General features: G+C 40.8%; 1 protein-coding gene across 7 annotated transcripts in view; it reads left to right on the forward strand.

Annotated features, from left to right (window-relative positions):
• Positions 1 to 9,910: 9,910 nt before the first annotated feature.
• The window catches only part of FARP1 (FERM, ARH/RhoGEF and pleckstrin domain protein 1), a 207,261-nt gene continuing 196,371 nt past the window's right edge, over positions 9,911 to 20,800 (forward strand). For 2 of the 7 annotated variants that reach the window (XM_017821062.1, XM_017821063.1), the window contains exon 1: positions 9,911 to 10,150. The gene's annotated coding sequence lies outside the window, so the exon portion shown is untranslated. The remainder of the gene's footprint in view (positions 10,151 to 20,800) is intronic. The other 5 variants (XM_017821054.1, XM_017821060.1, XM_017821061.1 and 2 more) reach the window with 4 other exon arrangements.

Here is a 20,800-nt window from a genome sequence, read left to right on the forward strand (position 1 = left end):
TATTGCAGTTGGCCAGTGTCTTTTGATGGTGGGTAAGAAGAAAAAAAGACAAGGGATATTACTTCAACTTAGTATTTCTGCATTAAATATGTGGCTGATTTTTTCCTAAGTAGCAAGAGAAAGTTATGTTTTAAATATATCTGAAGTAGGGTTTTTCATGTAATGTGTGCTGTTAAAAAAAAATTCTGTTCCTTAATACCTGCATGCTCCTATCTTGCAGTGATAGGATTTGATGTAAATTAATTAAAAGGTTTAATATTCAATTCATATGCTGTCTTAAAAACTAATGCTAATCTTTCAACTAGAAAAAAAAAGCTCAGAATATAATTCACATTTTGGATTCCAGTTGGTGAAAAATAATGTAACACAGGATCTTGAATCAGGGAAGATAACCTTGCCTGAATTACTTGAAATAAATTGTGCAACATCATCATTTTTAAATATCTGAGAATAAAATACCGAGACATTTTTACTATGAAGTTTTGTCTGTTTAGGAGTTGGTATTCCTGGAAAACAAACAATAAAACCCACAAAACCCCCCAAAATTGCTAATTTTTTTCGGTAGTTAGGGCAAAGAAGTGTATGGATGCAGTGGTTATAGTTCAGCAGCTCTGTACTCCAGCTAGTTTCTTCTGGCCAGTAGATGGAGATGATGCAATTTACTATTAGAAGGCAATGTTTGCTACTTTACAGTCCCTGGTTTTTTGTGATGCTGTTTCTTAATAGGATCATTGTATAGGCAGTGTTTAACATTTGTTTACTGGAAAGCTGTTCACAGAGCAAATAGCTTGTCTTGAGAACTGTCTATTACAACCCTGGAGAAAGAAAACAAAAAGAAAGAAGAGCCAAACTCTGTCTTTGGAACCTGTCACCTCTCTTCCTCCTTGGGGTAAGGAGGAAATGAGTTTCATTTGGCATTGCCTGTCAGTCTCTGGGAGCAGGTGAACAGGAACTGCACCTCTGTAGATGAGCTCCTCTGCTCTGTATTAACATGAACAAGTGTGGATTCCTGTCCTTAAAATGAGTAAAAGCTTAAAGATGTAGCTGGAGATGGCAGTGTGGTAAGAAAATATTTCAAGTGGAAAGCTAAAATGGGTTAACTGATAAAAAAGTTATATTAAATTTTAAAAGAGAGTCTTCATCTGCCCTTGTTGCAATTAAAATACAATCCCATAATATTTATTATCCTTGGGAAAAAACAGACAAGCAAATGATCACCACAACCCAAACAAATTACATAAAAATGGCCTAGCCCAAATCTCCAAGTTGCCAGAATTGGACTCTTCTCATCATTCTTATACCTGAGCACAAGAAACCCATAAAAGCAAGCAAGATTCTATCAGATCATCTAAAAAAGAATTGTAATGAATTTTCCCCCAAATCCTAAATTTCTCTGGTACTACTGTAATTCAAAGAAAATGATTGCTTTAGTTGGAAAACAGGCACTGGTGAATGACTTTAGGCTGTTTTTTCTTGTAAGAATTCCTCTTCCTTCCTAAGGAGGGAGTTGAGCAGCAGGTGCTGCAGTTGCCTGAGCTGTTCTGTATAACCATCTGTGCACCTCTGCCTTGACTTCACATGCAGTCCTGATGCAGTGCCAGAAATGGGTAATACAGCAGAACTGGAAAGGTTGAGAAAGAAGTGAGAAGTTTAAGTAGGCAATGCAACCATCTGAGGTGGAACTGAAAAGGTTAGGGTCTTCAGAATAGGAAAAGCTGATGACTACAAGGGAAGCAGGACAGATGTCTACGCAGTTGTAAATATAAGGGAGTAGGTGAATCAGGAATGATTTGCTGTTTTTCACAACACAAGATCAAATACTACTCAAAATATTAAATAGGATGTTTAAAACCAACAAGGAATATTTTATCATACACTGTAATTTCTGATGGATGTGTCTGGAAGTCAAAAAAGGAGTTGGACCAATTACTCAGGGGTGTGTGAACAGTTAATAAGCAAGGTGCTCCTGAGGAGACTACTTGCTCAAGAAGTCCATAAATCATCGGCTGTCAGAAGCTGAGAGAGTACGCTAGGAAAGGGATCTCTCTACCTTTGTCCAATTTGTTGAATTCTTTCCCTCAAGCTCCCTTATTCCATCTCCCATTAGACACCCAATTCTCTGATCAGGCTTCACGTGGCCATTTGTACACATCCTTCATTACAGCACTCTTCACTTCTCCCTCACTGGTTTTGTTTATACAGATCAAAATCTCACTATGTTTGCATGGGGCTCTGGGAGAGAGAAATAATTCTTCACCCGGGTTGTACAGAATCAACTAAAACAGGAATCACTTCATGTAAAACATATCTCAGAGCTAATATGCATGTAGACACTTGCTCTGGGGCCTGAGAAGGATAAAAAAAGTTTTCTTACCTTGACACTGTTACATGTTACAGTGGATTCTAAATAAAAGACAAAAGAGAAATCTATAATCAAATCAAAACATAATAAAATGTCTATCCTTTATTTTCTGCACCATTTTTAAGGAGATAATGGATTTTTTCATATTCTTGGATTTTTTCATCATTCATTCAAGTGTCACAGATCTGAAATGCAGAATTTTTATAGCTTCCACAAAGGATCAAAGTGCAGTAAAAAGTAAGGCATGTGGTGAGACTCTCTGGCTTTCCCTAGTAGAAGATTAAACCATTTTAATATTTGGACAGTTTTATGAGAACTGCAGCTCCTTTGTTACTGATCTGCCTCTTTAGGAGGAGAGATGACAGCAGGAAATAGGGATTAAGATTTCCTCCCCTGTGCTAGAGGGAGATATGGCTCAGTACAGATGTGTGATACAAGTGTTATTATCAACTGCAGAGAAACTGTGGAAGGAAGAAACTAAACAGTCAGTGGTGAAGCAATTGGAAATATCAAAGAAAATAATGCATTTCAGAATTTAAAAACATGAGATAATGGGCATCAGTTTTATAAAGGACCAGTTAAATTTAGTACAGGCTGTTATTAAAATGCCTGGTGCTTTAAAACATTTCCTGGGAACTATTCTGGTTAAGCCTGTCCTGTTTCAGCAGGATGAATTCAATCCAGTTTAATATTAAGGTCATGTTCATTTTTAAATCTAGTATTTAAAAAATAAGACTTTTTTTTTCTTTTGATTCAATTGCATATAGCAAATGGTCACTGGAGAAAACAAGATATTTTTAAAGGACAAATGTGTCCTAAAGATTATGGATAAACCAGAAACAATTGCTTTCTGTGTTTCATTGTCAGAGCAAACAGTGAATCTCACATTTAAATTATTTATAAAGTGGGAAACTGTACCATAAACTGAAACGTATGGAACACCATAATGCTGACATGCAGACCACTAACTGAGAAAACAGAAAAACGTACTGTTAACAGACAGGGGAATTTTTTTTTCTCTTAAGTAGAATGGGAAAATTATCTAATTGGAAGTAGTGGTAATGAATTCTGAATGATTATATTAAGTGGAAAAAAACAAGCATAGAAAAACCCTTTCACCTGTGCTGTACAGCTCAGAAAATAAAGATACTGTAAACAAAAACTGTTCCCTCTCTGTCTTCAGGATCAGAATCGTGGCAACAAGACAGCATTCATCACTCATACTTGAAAGCTACAGGCAGAGCCCAAGTTGCTACAGAACAGGTTAAATAGTATCTTTGACAGTGACAGACCACCTCACGCATTTGCAGGGGTGGGGGGGTGGGATGTGACCAACAATTCTGTGTGTCTTTGTCAGCAAGTTGATTGGAGCTGATGGCAGGAAAGGGTGCACGCTTAATCTACCTGACCTTTAAGGAAAAATGGTCTTCCTGATTTGAAAGTAGACTGTAGTAGAAAGTAGACTATGTCATTGTAGATTATTTTTCTCATGGGTGAAGTGGAAATTATTCTTCATATTTTTTAATCTAAATTCTACTTTCTAGAGCAGTTGTTTCATTTTCATTCATTGGAATTTTATTTCTGAGAAAAATAACTGCAGTGGATAAAAGATAATAGGCAGGAAAATAAATGCTTTTCAAGTCTCTAATCATTTAATTATTTGATTTTATTAAACATAAATTATGCAAATCTTGCTAAGCGTTCTAAAATAAAATGTTATTTCTGTAAATTATTTAACGCTTTTCACTTTCAGAACAGAAAGTTTCAGAGATTCCTTTTGAAGAAGGAATTGTGTTAATTATATGAAACGCAGATAGAAAATTGATGGTCTTGTTTCTCTTCACTCTGCTATATTTTTCACATGGGAAGCATATAAATTGCCACTCTTAGAAGACCCGGCTTCTAGTCTGATATTTAGTAACAGGCTAATTTCAGAGGCTGCATTCTGAAATAGCAAAGTCATATGCTGAATTGATGTTTGCTTTGACAGGTTTTATAGTTGCTCTCCCCAACGAGATTCAGAGGTTCTAAACATTAAAACAGCAGAATATGACAATGGACAAGAGAGTAATTAAGGCACCTATTGTAATTAGCCATTGTATAAATAAAATGCCTATCACTCAGCATGAAGTTAGAAAGGGCACATGAGAGATCCTGAATGCAACAGAGCACTAGATAAGGTTCCCTCACCACCACTTTAAAGTGTGGATTATCCCAGAAGGATTTATTCAGACATCTTGATACATTCCAGAAGTATTACCTTGCAGGAGGTCACAGCAAAAATATTGGCAGGGGGATGCTGAGGAGAGCAAGAGATTATTGTTTTCACGGGACTCTTTACGTCTGATAATACTAAAAGCCATGTTTAATGTTCTATATTCTTTTCATTTGCATGTTTGCAAGGGGACTCTTTTCAGCTGTGTTTACTCATGGTATAAATACTAAAGGGCTGCAAAAATGAAGCACTTTTTTTGTTTAGAATCGTATGTACTTATATTAGTCCAGGTACTTTTTCATCACAGTGTTAAATGGTCTCAAAATCATTTAATGAATTTAGTTGCACTGTCTTTCTGGAAAGTATCACCTTTTTTCTTTCCTTCTCCTTTTTTTTTATTTCTTTCTTTAAACAGATAAACACTTTGTTCTGTCCAAAATTACAAAAACACTGGAAGATAATGAACTATGGTGCTGGGAGTTTTAGACTGAATTCTAAGGAGCCATTTCTGTTTCAAACAACACATTTAGTTTTCTTCTCCAAAGTAGTATTGAAAGATTAATGTCGTTGGTTGGTTGTTCATATGAAATCTTTTTGGCTCTGCAAATATTTTCTCTTTCTCTCTTTTCACCATGACAGAGGAGGTATGTAGTTTCAGGTGGAAATATTAGCATAGAATATACATTTTGTTCTGATATTTAGTGTTCTTTTTCCCTTCTTTTGGGAGAAAAGGTAAAAGTGAATTGTAGGAGAGGAAGCCTGAATATGAACAGCAAAATGGTATTTTTTTAAATTTACCAAACCTCTGTATTTTTCCTTGGCTTCTGTTTTTTTGAATGTTATGATAGTTGTAATTTTATAAATGATTATTTTATTAAATTATTTTTTTTCCACTTACATTGCAGTAGTTGACAATTTTTGTCCATTAATGAACACTTTGGAAACCTCAGTGTCATTTTAAAAATTAACATTTTTTCTCTACTTGAATTAGTGGATGGGGAAAAGCAAGCATGAAACAAGTATAAGCCAGCACAACCTATGTACTTTTGAGGAGTATAAATCGTTCATGAATTTCAAACAAACAGTTTAGATCTGGAGCTTCAGGGATGATTCCTCTATTAACTGTTGCACTGGTGATTATCTGAGCACAGATATGCAGCGAATGTAAGAAACACTTTAATCCTGAAACAGGAAGATACACTGGACAACACAAGGTAAAGATGATGACGTAACAGAGGCGGTGTTGTATGATGATGTGCTGAGTTTGGAGAGCGGGCCTTGTTCCAACAGCTTGATACACAAAAGTTCTCTTTAGATAAATTCTTAAGGACTTGGGAAACTTTTGCATACACCATTAAAAGGCTCTCTTTTAATTCAGGCCTTTATACACTTTGAGCAAGCAGTAAACAAAATCTGTTAACTAGCTGGCTTTAAGTGCTTAAATGGCTTCTTTTCAATGATTATTTCTTTCACATGGAAATACTGAAGTTCGATAATGGAAATTCACTCCTTTGTTAACTGGCCAAATATGTGGGTTTTTTCTTTGTTTTTGTTTCCCCTCAAAAGTTAAGACATGGTCTACTGGTAGTATTATACACTATTATGAAAACTGGAAATGACCACTGCTTCTAGCTGTAAGTTGGACGTTGCATTCCAGCGTGGAAGCAAGAAAGACACATTGGTTCAACATCAGAAACCTCACCAGAAGAGCTGGGGGAAATCTTAACAACTGATGACTGTAATAATATTTTGAGAAGATATGGACAAAAATATATCGCAAAAAAAAGCCTCTGAAAGGTGGGAATCCTGAATGCTACGAAATGTGCAATAAAAATAATGGTGGAAGAATTGGATGAATAGTTATGTCATGCTCTTGCATTGAAATTAGCAAAAACAGAGGAGTTAACACAAAGTTACCATATGAGAGCCTGACCAATCAAACACCGTAGGTTTGCAAGATTGAGCCCCAAACCACATTTATACATGAACACACTGATAAATCTAGCATGGAAGTATTTGCTGAAAGGGTCTTTGAAACAAAATTTCAGGCTCCAGGGAAAACATCTGTGGAATGTTTTATGAAAAAGAATTACTAGACTTCTGAAATGCATAGATTTCAGTTTGGGCAGAATCTTAGCATCTCGCCTTAATGAAACACAGGAAAACATTTGAACTCCACACATATTTTAAAGTGGTTTACAAAAGAGGCATAGATTGTAAGGCCAGAAGGACCACTGAAGAATCCAGTCTAATCTTCGTGCAAACCAGACCAAAGAATTTAGTCCGCATGCTCGGGGTTTATCCAATAATTTAGTCTGACAAAGCACTCAGATAGGCAAATAAGTTGGCACATGGCAGGTGAAAATGTCAATTTGCGGTTACTGTGCCCAAACTGCCTCATACATGCATACCTTCTAGAACATCACAATGAATGTCAATGAAAAAATACATGCAAATCTTTTCAGCACATGAGAGTTGCGGAAGAGTGAAGGCTTTCCAGAGATCTGTATTTGCATTGCATTGTAGCCATTGCTATTTCTTTCCTAGAGGGGGAAAAGGCAGAAGGCGCAGAGAGGCAGTCCCTCAAGATGACAAAATCCTTTTAGCATATGTCTCCCCTTCATTTTCCTTGGGTTCTCCTTTATCAGTAAAGCAGAAATGAATGAATCATGCCAGTTTAGTCTTGCTTAATCTGAAATACAGTCCCAGCTCTTCTCATCTTAGTCAGTGGATGCAGACAAAGCTTACCTGTTTTGTTTTTTCAGAAACATGAACTAACTAGAACCATTTTTCTAATTTCAGTGACTTTCCAAAAACAAATGCAGGCTGTTTCTCTCAAGTTCTCCTGTTTATGTGTTGTACCAACAAATTCCACATCTCAAACAACAGGGAAGAAATGCAACCCTGCATACTACTGGAAACTAATAGGAGCCATAAGCACTGTTCTCAGTTATCGCATCAGAAGAGTGCAAGTTGCTGCCATTTGCAATTTACAAGATAGAAATCCGTTTTAAAGAAAATCTGATGTCTTTTTAGATGGCAGTCCCTAGTTGTCACTGATACCTTCAGAAAAAATCGATGAGTTAACTAAGTAAACACATGCAAGCTTGTCCATGGCAATCAGAGAAATGATCAACATGTTACCATCTTAGAGGCTTCGGTAAGTGTACCACTGTCGTTTCACTGCTGCTTTTTTGGGCTCGGTAATAAATGACCAGTAGCTGCAGGGCAACCTGTTACTTTTGCTCAGAACTGAGAAATGAAACAAGGTCACACAAACTTGGAAGGCATTGAAGATGACCTCACTCATTTGGTGTAGATTACAACAACTCTTTTGTTAGGTGTGAATGAGGCATTAGTGATCTGAAGTGTAGATAAAAAGCACCAGGAAATTCTAAATGTTAAGTGCTGTGCTTACTGTAACTGCACATTCAGTAATAGTAAAAGCTGCTGACAAAATAAGTATTTGGGAAAAGGCTATCTTTTTTTATGTCAGTGTTTTTAACCACAGTTCATATGGTGAAGCAGTTGGACTAGTTGGTCATTGTAGGTCCCTTCCAACTGAAATTCTCTTCTCTTACTCTATTTCTATTCTATTTCCATTCTACATTGTAAGACTGAGAATGTAATCTTTCTTCTTGAACTTCTAAAGACGGTGCATTTTGCAGAAGTAGAAGTCTGGGGAAAATAGCAATAAATACTTTCTATCAAATATTGACAGCTAAAGAGAGTTTCCAGCTTTTCAGTCAGTAATGTATGTATTTTAGTTAAGGTTTCAGAGTTGATAAACAAGTTGATCTCCCGAGGTTAGATGGCACATGCATTGAGGTATTTTGTAGCAAGGCTCTTGTGCGTAGAGAGGCATTGCTCTTGACAGCAGAAGAATGTCTTTTGCAGATTAAGCAAGGCCAAGGCTTGGACAAAAAAAATTTAGTTCGCATATAATTTCTGTTTCCTCCAGTGATTAAAAACTAGATATAGTAGTAGGGCTCCTCAAATAACCTTTAAATGCTAGGTGCTGAGAAGCGTTACTTTACGCACCTAGTTTACTGCTCCCTCTTGGGTCACTGAAAGAACTTCAAAGACCTGAAGGGTCTCCTCTGCATCACTCATTTGCACCGCCCAGTCTTCTTCATGAAAAAACACTGGGTAAAAGACTGGAGAAGGCTCAGAGAGATGCATGCCTTAACACTTCAGTTATGCTAATATATAGCGGTGATTTAAGAACTGCTGTATGCAGACAACTCTGCTGGCCCTAAATGTGACAGCCTTTTTGCTGTAGCTCCAAATCTTCCCTGAGGGAATATACAGGGTCTCTAAAAAAGGCATACACCCATCCCTGGCCTCTGCCTGGTGGGCTCCTTTCTACTCATGTACTGGAGTGGAGACTGTTGTGAGACAGATCCTGGAGCCCAGATTGCTACTACTGGTTAAACTTCACTGTGCTATGATATGTGGTTGTCTAACGAGGAAGAATATAGAGTTTACGACGATCTAGTAACCGAAAGTGTGAAGAGTATGCGCACACACCTAGTCCTTTGGTTTCTCTGGCACCTGAGGCACGCACTTGGAGTATGATGAATATGGAGGAACGCCTCCCGGCACATGAAACACCGCTCTGTTCTCTGCTGTCTCCTGAAACCTCGCTCCGAAAGCAGAAGAGCTGGGGTATCCATTAACGCACACACCCCCTGAGGCAGTGTCCTGGTTCCTCCCGAAGGACCCGCTTAGTTTAACAGTCCCGCAGCTGCGGGCGAACCTATTCCCTCTTCAAGGACGGGTAGCAGGGGACATCCCTCCTAGAGGGTGCCCCGGTGAGCGCCTACGCCGGATGGTCCCATAAATCCGCAGGAAGGGGCAGGGACGCCGCGGGGCTTCTCGTTCCCCCTGCCCGGAGGCTGCAGCCAGGTTTAACCCTTCCCTTACACTACGGTTACCTGGGCGCTGCTCGCCCCTTCTGGTTCCCCGGGAGGAGGAGGAGGAGGAGGGGGGGGAGAAGGGATCTGGAGCCTCCTCGGCACAGCAGCAGCGCAGGGCGGTGGTCGCTGCGCCCTACGCCCCTCTCCCTTTCGGACTGCCCAGGTACCACCGCCGGGGCGGGCGTCCCGCTCGCTCCACCGCCGGCAGCGCGGATCCGACCGGCCGCCGCTGCCCATGAACGCTGGAGGGGGCTCTCGGCCGCCTCCTCCCGCCGGCGGCTCCCCCTCCGGGAGGGGGCAGGGTTAAGGGAGGGAGGTGCAGCCGCGGCAGAGCGGCGAGGAGCAGCGTCCAGTTCCCGCTCCCCCGGTCCGCGGGCGGCAGCAGGAGCAGCCCCTCCGCCGCCTGCCTCCCTTCTCCTCCGCGCCGGCCCGGTGGGCTCCCCGCGCTGCCAAGCCGGACATGGCGACCCTGCTCCTGCGAGCCCCTCGCTGTCCTCCTTCCCCCGCCGCCGCCGCTCCTGCCGCCGCCTTCTCCTCCTCCTCCCCGCGGAGCTTTTAATGGCTCGGACCTCCGGCGGCCAAGCGCGACTGTCCCTGCACCAGCCGCAGCAAGGAGAGCCAGCGGGAGCCCGCGCAGCCCCAGCCCCGCGCACGGTAAGGGCGGCACGGCGAACAATGGGGCCGGGCGGGAGCGGCGGCGGGTGGCGGCACCGCGGCCGGGGCTGCGGGGCGGGCGGCGGGACCCGCCCGCGGGGCGGCCGGGGCGGGAGGCAGCGGGCGGCCCGGAGCGCCGCCTCCGGCACCGCCGCCCTCTCCCCGGGCGGTGACAGCCCGGCGGACACCCCGCTCGGCCCCGCGTAATCCCATTACCGCGGGTAATCCGCGGGTAGGCTCCGCGCTGAGCGCCGCCCGGACCGCCCGTCCTTCCCCGCGTCCCCGGGCCACCGCGGCCGGGCGCAGTCCGGGCGGCGGCGAGGGCGGATGAGTAGCTCCTTGCCTTTTGTTTCGCCCTGAGCAGGGACCCGGCCCCCGACCACGGCGGCGGGGCGGGAGCCCTGGAGGGACGCGCGGTGCCGGGCGGAGTTGGAGGGACGGCCCGAGGAAGGTTTTAGCCCAGGCCGGCAGCCGGCGGGGAGGTGCCTCTCCGGGGGGCGTGCGAGGGCAGAGCGCCTCCCTCCCGCTTCGGTCCAGGGCGGCCCGGCGGGGACGGGACTGGCTGTTGCTCGTCCCCGGCCAGTGCCACCACCCCAGGTTCCCCGAATGGCTGTAGCGGCTGCGGCCGCCTGGTGCTCCCTCCCTCTGCCTTCACACCCAGGGGTGCGCAGAGATGGATCCAGCCTTGTTCCCTCGACGCCTCTGCCACCACCTCGCCCATGCCCGAGCTGGAGAATTCGCCGCTTTCAAACCGAGTGTTGCCTGCTGTTCATTATGATCAGCTTTTGCCAGCCGGGAACTGCTGGGGAAAGTTTAGAGTAAACTGCAGTTTATTTTCAGAACAGGAGCTCATGTACAATAGGCCTTAGCTTTTGTGATACGGCTGCTTTCTCTCTTTTTAAAGCAGGCGTAAACTCTGTAGAGTTTATTTAAAGTTGCCGGAAATACTTGATTGCTGGCATGACATTGCTACGTAGTTTATATTTTTCGGTCACAGCCTTCAAAGCGATTTGTCCCTGGAGAGTGGAAAGGTGATTGCTCTAAAGGAGCGGTATCTCTCAGCTGTTCTATTATTTGCATCCCTCAAATATTTTGACTCCTGCTCCGTGTATTGCTTCCAATTCACAGCAAGCAGCTGACGTTGGAATCGATCCAACAAAATAAAATTCTGAAGGGGACCTGTTAAGAAAAGCCCCAAAAGTTCTTTGGAATTAAGGTATCTCCTTCCCCTACTTATGGATGCTTATGCAAGAATTGAGATATCTAGCTAATTAGTGGATCTGAGCCTTTTAAAAATGGTCCCTCAACCAAGAAGGTACAGAATCCTCTTAGCTATGCCTCACATGTCCGACCTGCCAGGGTCTCGAAACTTGGGGCTGGCTGACAGGACAGGACCAGGGCGGGAGCTGTGTATGCTGTGCTTGCTGTGTTGCACCCTGGGGCTCACAGTTACCCTGATGAGCGCATGAAGTGGGGACTGGGCTGTTAGTGAAGTCAGGTGAGAACTGGTCTTCCCCCTTTGCCCTGGCCTTCCCTAATATCAGAATTGTAACAACTGTGTGGGGCAGGGATCCCACCTAATGTTTTTGCTTCCTAATTTTGAGCTTCATTCTCGTCTGTTTGGTTTTGCTCAAGGATTCAGTAGAGTCTCTTTCTTTCTTTTACAAGGAACAAAGACGAGATGTTATATGTAATATACTGCATTATGATGGCTATTTTTAAAGGCTTATATCTGGCTATATCAGTCCAAACACAGTGTAAATTCTTTTGTCCTTACAGAATTAAGTTCAAATCTAGAACTGTGGATACCTGTGGGAGGGATAGTTGGCAGTAGGGCCAACTTGTCCTCATCATGGGAAGGGGTTAGAAAGCTGTATTTCTCAGCTTGTTTTTTGTACAATCTTGTATATAGTCAATGAAATTATTGTCTTTTTCTTCTGCATTCTTATTTTTTTAACAAACTAGGGAAGTGGGCAGAATGTTTAGCAAACAGTAACATGGAACTTCAAAATGTCAAAAGTTGGTATGAGATTGAATATGTAATATCCAAGCCTGACTTTTATTTAATGGTTGGACTTTAAATTGGATTTTTTCCTTTTTTTTTCCCCCTAGGTTGACACAGTTCATTAGTCATTTTGTAATCAATATTTTAAAGCATGCTACTTGTAACCAAACTTTTTGAAAGAAAATTGTGAAAGATAAATCACCTACGTGAAAACATCACTTAAATGTGATGGTTTCAAAAAGAAAAGAGGAAGACTTGCTCTAAGAGATGTATTTCTGCATTAAAGTTCACATAGAGAATTCTAAATTTATAGAGCTATTGAGTAAATTTTCCCTGCTGATTTTTAGATTAATTTGACTTAAGGAAAAATCCAACCTTCTTCCTAAAAAATTCATATAAGATGATAACTAGCAGCTCTTTTAAAAAAATATAAAAAATTTTGACACTGATGAATATGAGGCTGCCAGTTCTGGCACCTTTTTAGATTATGTATGCTTCATGATGGAGCTATGCAAAAGAAATGGTTCTCTGGTTTGAAATATCCTTGCATTGTCTTTGACTTGCTCTTGGGCACGTATTTCTTAAATGACTGCTGCAGTGACTCCAAAACTGGGATCTGTTAGGGCATGAAGCTGGGGAAGGTGGTCAACAGGACCGTATTGTTTTCATAGTGTTCGCATGACAAGTTGGTTGTTGGGCAGAGACACTTAAGAGACTGGACTAAAGAATCACATGTGTGCGCATCGCCAGCTGAGTGCATCCCCTCAGCTTTTGCAAGGTGGAAAACTGTGCAGGGAACAATATTGCCTGTTCCCTGGTTGTTAATGGTTGTCCATCCCCCTTTCCTGAGACTGGAATTTGAAGTGCAGGTCAGTGCTCTGACCTTGCCCTCCCCTCTGCTTCGTTTAGGGAAATGCAGATCTGTGTCTCGCTGACTGCAGTGGGGATTGGAATCCAGAACTTTAATGGAATTGACTTAACACATCTTCTTAAGCTTACATTCATATTAAGGGAGTATTTTTTGCAACTGTAGGATTGTGTTGCAAGACCTGATTATAGACATAAATGAAACTCTAGTGGATGTTTTCAGCAGCTTAACCTCTGTATTATTAGTCTTAGTTAAATTCTAGTGCCAAATCAATATATTAGCATTGTACATTTCATGCTGTACTGTTAACTATAGGGACTAAACTTACTGAGTTTGGTTTCTGGTTTGATTTTTCCCCCCACTGTTTTTTCATAGTGCTTGTCTATGCCAGTGTCCTTATTTTATATTGTCTTTTTTAGAAAAGCATGATAAAAATGCTGTTTATTGAATTTGGGTCCACCAACTTGTTCTGCTTTTTCTGTTTCTTCTTTTAGAGATTGGCATGTTTATCTTAAAAGGCCCTCTCCAGGCTCTATTCCATGACTTTGAAAGGTTGCTGTTTGTATATTTTCTTTCTTTTTTTTGTGTACTTTTCTGAGTGGCTGAGTAGATGGTGAAGTTTCTAGTTTACAGATGGACTGCTGAATTAGGGAGCGTGGAGGGGCATCTTGTTTTTCTGGTTGGAAAGGCAAAGAAGGCTAATTACAGAGGTATAAAAGGTCATCAGGCTCAAGTCAGCTTTGAATTTGTGCAAAATGTCAGTAAATTTGGCCTGCAGAAATGTAGGCATATCAGACAATTAGGTCAGTCTTTATCGGTTGTGGGCACTGTCTTGTTTGTCATCAGTTGCAGGATGATGAACTTTCTGGCCTTGTCTGTAATGAAGTAGACTTGATTAAATGTTTTGAGAAATGAAAATATGATATGCCTTTGGGGGGATTTGAGAAGCAGGGTATGCAACTACATTTTTTTTTTATTCTGGAAATATAGATGAGGGAAATTGTTTCTAATGTTTGGTTGTTGAAAAGGACTGAAAGAAAAAAAGAATGGTGGGTCTGTTAGCTGGTACTCAAATAAAATGAAGCTTTGTTGGTGAAGTCAGGAAGGTGCTAAAGTTCTGTTTTCTGTTGATCTCAGGGGAACTGGTTTTTGTAATGTGCCTTTTAGTGTTACACAGTTAAGTCTGTACAGTAAAATCTGATTCTGTGTCACTGTATAAAACGGAGGAAAGAACTTTCTCAAGTCAGGAGATCTGGATACTGAGGTTTACAGGAGAAGATTTCTGTACAATACATGTTTGTTACTAGGCATGAGGAATACTGGGGGGTTGGGTGGTATTTTAGTATAAAGTAGGGATAGTGTTTCCAGACAATGTTTTCTTTCCAAGGTTATAAATTGAGTGTAGTGGTAAAAGCCCATTGAAAGGTGGGAGGTGGGAGGCTGTGTCTCCGAGAGACATTGTTGCTGCTTCCCTTACCGGGAATGCCTTGCCTATGCACTGCTCTGCTTATCATTAAAATCAATTTTTTGGCTACCTTGGCATCAGCGCTGGAGATTGCTGACCTATGGTACAAGATTTATTAAATGATAATAATGTTAACAATGTTAACATTGTTAGCAATGTTAACAATGATTTCCATCCACGTTTTCTTCCAAATATGGTGACTTGGGGTGGGGGCAAAGTAATGGTGTGGACCTTGCAGAGTGATTGAATTTGCCATAATGGAAGTCTGTTAAGAAACTATTACACTCGCATTTGACATGGGATTCTGCTGTCTTATAAGGCTCTCTAAAGTGCTGTTTCCAGCTCTCTCCCTTATTGGGTATGTTAACACACAAGTGAAAAGTCTATGCTGGGCAACCAAAGGGGACCTTCCCGTCCTCCTTTACATATAGGTGTCCCCAAAGCATATATTTCTATAACACAAAAGGTATTTGGGTATATAATACACAAAGTATTATAGAAATTCTGCAGCAGGAGATGTCACATGGGCTATTTTATCTGAGGAAAAGCTGTGATTTTCTGAACAGAGATGCTAATATCAAGCCATCCCTGCTTGAAACAACTGGGCTTGAGTGCAGGGACTATGTTCTGTATACATAGGGAATATGGGATTGCTGCCTCAGGGACAAGCTACTCAGATACCTGGATTGTCTTGCACAAAATATTGCCAGGGAAGAATACACATTTTTATAGGTCAAAAGAAGACTTACTTGTATACTGGAAACCCTAGCAGTAAAGAGAGTTGGCATCATTGGATGCTTCCTTTTCTGATCTGGGGCTGCTTGTTCTGCTGACCACTATTGGCCTTTCTGTGTCTTTCAGACCTGATTATTTGCAGGACCAGTAGTTTGATCTCTCGTCACTAACAATTCTGACAACTGCATCTCCTTAACCAACGACCCTTATTTTCAGTTATCTGCAGCACAGGCACAGGTCAAGAAGACATTTGTCAATGTATTCAAATAGCTAGTGTGGCACAAAGAGTCTAGCTGCTCAGTAACCTATGTGCATTTAATTGGCTCTTTCTGCTCTGCATTGGGCATTTTTCTGTTGGCTACATTCTTTCAAATAATTTATTTCTGTGCCTGAATTAAGAACTTGAGCTGCAGATGTTTCAGTCTTTGAGTGTTATTTATGGACATGTCCCAGCCTCCATCTCCCCACTGAACAATACCAAAGGTGTTCCAAGGGGACCTTTGTCAGCCCAGCAGTGGATAACTGGCAGGCTGCTCGTCAGTCTTTTATGTCTCTCCTTATCAGTTTTACTGTGAAACTCCCTATCGCTTTGGTTGCACATGTTAGAATAATTACGCTTCCTGTTCAGCAGGTTTATGTGGCATTGATTTTGGCCTGAAGGTTTAGGGGAGGGGAAGGATACTATTAAATTATATGAATTGACAAGTATGTCTTCCATAGTTGCCTTTTTCCATTATGAGGTGAGTTTAAGGCATAGTCTTGCAAAAAGAGAGGCAGGAATGCTGAGCAGACTTTCATGCTACTTATAAAGGAGGTGTTTTCCCTTGCATTAATAAGTACCTGGAAATAAATTTCCAAGAGGAAAAGAGGATGTGGTGATATCACTATTCAGTTGGAAGAGGGCTTCACATCATTCAGAGGCTTTGGGAACACAGCAGGTATCAGAAAGACTTGGAGCATTTCCCTGGCCACCCTGGTCTTCCTATTATTATGAGAAGGGAGGATGCGATGTCATTTGAGGATTTAAGGATTTTTTTTTTTCTGTCCATTCTCTCATTTCTCCAGTTATTCTGGAGTTTGCTGCTGCTTATAGCTTACCATCAAAGTGAATGTAATTTGATTTGGTTTTATTTTGTTAATTCTCTGCAGTCTTATGATTGCAATAACAGTGATTACAACTGAGAAGCCTCTGGCCAGCTCTTGCTGTGGTGTATAATAGCAGTGTCTTTTTCAGCTGAAGTAGAAGTATGATTTGTTTAGTTTGTCCTGCCTGAAGTTATTTTCTCAAATATTCAGGCTAAAAAGGGAGGTAAAGCTCTCTGTAAGGCTGTCTCTAAGAATCTGCAGAACTTGTGTTTTTTTTCTCAGGAGTTTCCTATTTTCCAGGGAGTAGTTAGTATTCAGGCTCTTAACAATATGAAAAACATTAAAGGGAGAATGAGTAGAGGGGTATTCAGTTGCTGTACCTTTTAGAAAATTAAGAGTGTATATAATTTTATGTACCAAATAGTCTCAGTGCATTATAGAAGTTAAACTGGATTTGTGTGAAATTGTAAGGTTAGCCTCCTTGGCTAATTTGCAGTCTTCTTTTATTTGAAGACCTCAGCTCCTATCTTATCCTTGTGGAAATTCCTCCTGAAAAAAAATCTTTGGTTTGCATTGTGTTTGTAAGACCTGAAACCCTTATGTTTGCCCTTAACATATTAAACATTCAATAGTGATTTTTAAACAGAGGCATCAGTATGTGCATGTGGGAATATCAGTTATGGTTATGCCGTTGTAACCTGTGTAATTCTAACGTTTTGGTGAAGAGTGCCATTTTTTCCCTTTTCTACCCTTTGAAATGTTGAGCATAATTTTCAGTACTATGATGAAAGAAAGAATGCTAGAAACCATGAAAGGAAACATAAATTAAGAAAAAAGGAAAGGATACCTAAAATGTGCAGTCAATAAATATTGAAACTGAAGCTAGCAGTAAATAACCCTCAAAGTGCCTCAATAGCAAATAAATAAATAATAAAAACCAAGGACAAAGCAGATGGTGTGATAGTATTGCAGTGGAGAGAAGGGCAAGTGACTCTACCATTTGAATGTAAAAAAGGTTTTAAAAGGCATTCTAATTAAGTGCTGCTCACAGCGCTGCTTCTACTAGTAATATTTGAATTTTGAGATAAGTCACAAATGTCACAATTCCAAGAGTATGGGATCCCTTTGCCTAAAACATGCGAGTTGGAAGTGAACCTCTTAAGAGAAGAATTTCTAAATAGATCTGTGGGAGAGGAGAAGCTATTGATGGTAACTTTATGGGCAGGTTTTTCTATCTCCATATTTTTTTAAGTAAGGCTTGAATGATAGTGCTGCGTCTTTGTTTCTGACTATGCTTGCTCTGTACCTCTGTAAACTGTGGGGCAGCTTCAGCCATGGTAGACAAACAATGAAACTTAATTAAAGAATAGGTGGTGGATAGAGGAGAAACTCAAATCACTGCAGCTGCTGCTGGAGGTCATCTGTGTCGCCTGCCAGCTGCCGCATTAGCACCTGTGTTGGCTGGGTAGTCACACAGGTACTGCTCAAAGCAAGTGCAACCTCATGCCATCTAATTAGCTGTGAGTAAATAGGAGTGTCAGGAGAGGGGTTGGGAAGGCTGGCAGGACAGGAAGTGTGTGGTGGAGCGAGCCATGTGGCAGCCGGCTTTTCGTTGAGCAGGGGCTGAGAAAAGAGTATCAGTTGGGTGGAAAATGATTTTTTTATTAGCTCTGTTGGTCATCAAAGGTGAGTACTTTTACATAATTGCTCATAAAGGGCAGAAAATAGAAGTAGTACTAATGAAACCTGTCCAGAAAGTGAAGTTTTCATCAAAAACCTTGCCCATATTGACACCAAGTGCAATTTCCCAAAGTCATCTGGAAGTGCTTCCTATAGCCATGAAGTAGTGTGCCTTTATCCAATGCAGTACCAGAGTGATGATACAAGAGCAGGATATCTGCATGATTTTTAACTCCAGTTGTCCAGACTTTTAAATGCAAATCAAGGACTAGTTCAAATTCTGTACCAAGAAATTATCCGTTAGAAAATACCCTGAACTTGAGCATTTCTCCCTTAATTTTGTGTGCAGTGGCTGCACACTGAGGCACTAGAGAAATTGTTGGAGCAGTGTCTAGTTGTAATAATGCTTCAAGAGTCATTTGAAGCAATGGTCAAGAAAATGACTCTTGATGGTAGCTCTCTGCTTGAGAAAACTCAGCACAGTGAAACCATTCCTGTCTTCCTGAAGGAAGAGAAAGTACATGATGGAGGCAAGCCAGGGACTAATACCAGCATGCTACATGTCTATGACTGAAAAATTAGATCACCTTTATGATGGAGTAGAGTGTGTGTATGTTTTTCTACATACGATGAGAAGAGGGAGTTCAGAAGCATTTTCTTTTTCTGGAACCAAGATACAGACTTTTCATTTTCTCTGCTTTAAAAAAAAATAACAGACGCAAGAGTCCGCATATTCAAGAAAATTCAGACATGTATGTGAAAGCATTAAAACTGATGGCAGTATTGTTCTTAATCCAGTATTTACTAGGGTCGGTTTGACTCCCTTAAATCTGTTGGTGAAATTTCTTTGGGCAGTACATAAATCTATCAAATTTTCTTTCAAAGTTCTTTTCCTTAAAAGTGAGAGTAGTGTTTGAAAATATGTGTGTTATTATTTAAAATATTTAAAGCAGAAAATATAATGAGAACAGCTAATACACAGACAAAGAATAACCTATTTAAAGCTGAAGTAGTTAGCTCTAGAGATGATGAGCTGTTTGAGTGTTTACCACAGTAGGTGGATGTAAGTAACAGAACTACATTTTTCCCTTCCTGTGTCATGTAAAGAAAATAAAAGAGCGCTAGGTATGTCCCTTCATCTTTGTATTCAAATTTTCTGCAAGATCAGTGTGATATGAGGATATTTATAGCTGCAGGGTTAGATGATGTCTGTCCTTCAAAAAACCTCAAAAAATTTTAATTCTGGTGTAAACATAATTCAATAGAAAAAATCCCAAAGAAGAGTCTGTATTGTACTTTTCTGCCTGCTTTCATCAAAACAAATTGCCTCCTCCAACCTGAACAAAGTTCTTTCCATTAAAAGCACCCCAGGATTGGAACTGAGGTTTGGATATATGCCGTGAAGGGAAAATGATAGCTATACATCTAAAAAATGTCTATAGAAAAATGTAAAATGTGTCTAAAAGTTTTTAGAGCCTTGTATCTGTGACAGTTTTGGGCTAATCTCAGAGAAGAAAGAATTTCAGAAAAAGGTGATCTGAGAACTGCTCCAGCTTGGGAAGGAAAATAGGATTTGGAGATATGGAACAGAAAAATCAGAATAATAGGCCTGGCTCTTACAAGGAGATTTAGTTTAATGAAATTAATTTCTGAAAATTAATTATTAAACCAACCTAATGATATATATATCAGGACCTAAGAGGATGTTTTGAAATCTGGATCTCCAGGATTTTTCTACAGAGGAGTTCTCAGGAGTGGAATAAGAATATCTGCTTTTGTTTCCTCATAGAATATTTGAATTGCAGTTAGCAAACCCATTTCACTCATATGCATTTTCTGTTGCAATCAAGTGACAATTTTCCTCAACTTGAAAAAGGTTGACATGCCCAAGAGCTGGATTGTACTGTATCAGCCAGGTAAAAGTTTCCTAAAGTCTTTTGGCAGTGTCTGACTTTTGTGAAATAAAATATGCTGCAACAATTTTTCATTTGGATGCATATATGTTAACCAATGAGTGAATTTATTCTAAGCATTAGCTTGCTTGTTTATGGCAAATCCTGGAATAGCCTATTTTTTTCATTAGACTTGGAGGTTAATTTTAAGTGGAATTTTGTCATGAGAACAAGCTAGTCTAGTTACTCTTGAATGTGCTTAAGGAAAGTTTCATACCTCCTTCTTTGGTATTCCTCCAGTAAGGCCTGATCCTTTTTTATCTATGAAGTTTAAAGCTTGAGGGAACAATAAAGGCTCAAATCAATTGGAAGTAATTGCAACTAGATCATCAAGATAGTTTTGTTTAATTTACAGTGTTTATTTAGTGCTCTCCTGTTGAGGAATTTTAATCAAATTGTTCATGCTGTGGAGGACTACAGGGAGGAATAGCAACAGTCCAGGTGCTTGCCTGAGGACTCTACCATATATATATGTATGTATATAGGTATACATATATATATATATATATATATGCAGTTTGAGAAACAAAGATTTTTAATATATGGTGCAGTGCCTGGAGTGGTTCCTCTGTAACTGAGCAAGTGGACACAGGGGTCCCACTTGGCTAGGTGCTTTTGGTGGGGCCACTCTTATCCTCCATCAATGCTATTGAAGCATCAAGAGAGGGGAGCTCTGCTTTTAAATTAAAGTCACACAACAGCATAGGTGAAATGAGTACTTGGAATACAGTGAATGCCATTGAGCATGTGAATAGCGTGTCCCTGCTATTTTGTAATAGATAGAATAACCTTTAGAAGCTCATCTCAGTGCTTATTGTTTGTACTTCTTGCTTTAGTATGCAGTGTTGGCAGTGCTCAT

Source organism: Lepidothrix coronata, unplaced genomic scaffold (assembly GCF_001604755.1).
Source record: "Lepidothrix coronata isolate B3197 unplaced genomic scaffold, Lepidothrix_coronata-1.0 Scaffold88, whole genome shotgun sequence".
Taxonomy (NCBI): Eukaryota; Metazoa; Chordata; class Aves; order Passeriformes; family Pipridae; genus Lepidothrix; species Lepidothrix coronata.